Here is a 1,717-nt window from a genome sequence, read left to right as displayed (position 1 = left end):
CATAAACAATGGCATGAAACGTGTGGGTTAGCTCCATCAATTCTTCTTCGATGTTGTTAGTGTCACTTATCGGGCAGGCACGGGCAGTCAGCGTCTGCCGCTGAGTAATGGTGGCTGTCTGCGTGCAGGTACTCACTTGTGTGGTTTGACTTCCGGTACACTTTGTGTTCCATTATGCTGTCGACAGTTATATATACTTCTATGTCCAAAACTGGTAACGCGCCGTTGTTTTCCATTCAATGGGTGAGCTACAAGTTCTTGTTCAGGCTGTTCAAATGCTGAAGGAAGTTTCCCAACTCCGCTTATCCGTGTGGCTAGATAACGAATGTGTCGTTTACATACCGTAGCCAGCAACGGGGACGTAACAGTGCAGAAGCTACGGCCGTTTACTCAGAAGTTTCCAGAAGATATCCGCGGCGACTGGAGAGAGGGGTAGCCCATTGCTACTCCTTCAAAATGTTCTTAATGTTTTCCCCGCCAGGCGAAGTACGTTAATGACAGCCATAAGCGCGTAGTATCACAAACACCAAATGGGATCTGACCCTGTAGAACGCAAATGTTCTCCGCTGCAGGTATAATGGCGAAGAGAGACTTGATATCAAAACTAACTTCCGCCATTCGGGGTGCCGGCTATCCCAGTCCAACGGGTTAGCATGGACGCGAAATCCTAAACAATCTGTTGTAGGTGAGCTGTCAGTGCATTTCCGCGCACACCAGGAGGAAAACGTACCGTACCTACTAAAAGCCAAGCGCTGATTTACAGACTGTCGCGAATCGCTGACAGCCGATTAGTCCACTAACAGCTACCTTCTCCCTTCCGTCTTGACTAGCCTTTTATACCCAAGGGCCAAGTTTCACAAATACGACGTACCAAAACCCATCGTCTGCAGCAAATAGACACCTTTCCTCCTTCCAAACCAGTCTTGCCCTGAATAAAACATCGCTTTTATAAAACTTCCTGGCAGACTAAAACTGTGTGCCCGACCGAGACTCGAACTCGGGACCTTTGCCTTTCGCGGGCAAGTGCTGTACCAACTGAGCTACCGAAGCACGAATCACGCCCGGTACTCACAGCTTTACTTCTGCCAGTATCTCGTCTCCCACCTTCCAAACTTTACAGAAGCTCTCCTGCGAACCTTGCAGAACTAGCACTCCTGAAAGAAAGGATATTGCGGAGACATGGCTTAGCCACAGGCTGGGGGATGTTTCCAGAATGAGATTTTCACTCTGCAACGGAGTGTGCGCTGATATGAAACTTCCTGGCAGATTAAAACTGTATGCCCGACCGAAACTCGAACTCGGGACCTTTGCCTTTCAGGAGTGCTAGTTCTGCAAGGTTCGCAGGAGAGCTTCTGTAAAGTTTGGAAGGTGGGAGACGAGATACTGGCAGAAGTAGAGCTGTGAGCAGCGGGTGTGATTCGTGCTTCCGTAGCTCAGTTGGTAGAGCACTTGCCCCCGAAAGGCAAAGGTCCCGAGTTCGAGTCTCGGTCGGGCACACAGTTTTAATCTGCCAGGAAGTTTCATATCAGCGCACACTCCGCTGCAGAGTGAAAATCTCATTCTGGATCGCTTTTATAGTTTATAATTAAAGTATTTTATACACTGACGCAGTACAACACCCAGAAGAATTTTAATCATCATAACATACGCCACAGAAGCCTATGTAGTTATATCAGTGACCTATATGGGAAAGAAATCTATCATCACATACGAAAGC

The 1,717-nt window shown here is 48.0% G+C and overlaps 1 non-coding gene across 1 annotated transcript; it reads left to right on the top strand.

Moving 5' to 3' along the window:
* The first annotated feature begins 1,420 nt into the window (after positions 1-1,420).
* Trnas-cga (transfer RNA serine (anticodon CGA)) lies at positions 1,421-1,497 on the top strand. The gene has a single exon. It is a non-coding gene; the product is annotated as a tRNA-Ser (tRNA).
* The last annotated feature ends 220 nt before the right edge of the window (positions 1,498-1,717 follow it).

This window comes from Schistocerca serialis, chromosome 2 (genome assembly GCF_023864345.2).
Source record: "Schistocerca serialis cubense isolate TAMUIC-IGC-003099 chromosome 2, iqSchSeri2.2, whole genome shotgun sequence".
Taxonomy (NCBI): Eukaryota; Metazoa; Arthropoda; class Insecta; order Orthoptera; family Acrididae; genus Schistocerca; species Schistocerca serialis.
This window is presented reverse-complemented; position numbering and strand designations above follow the sequence as displayed.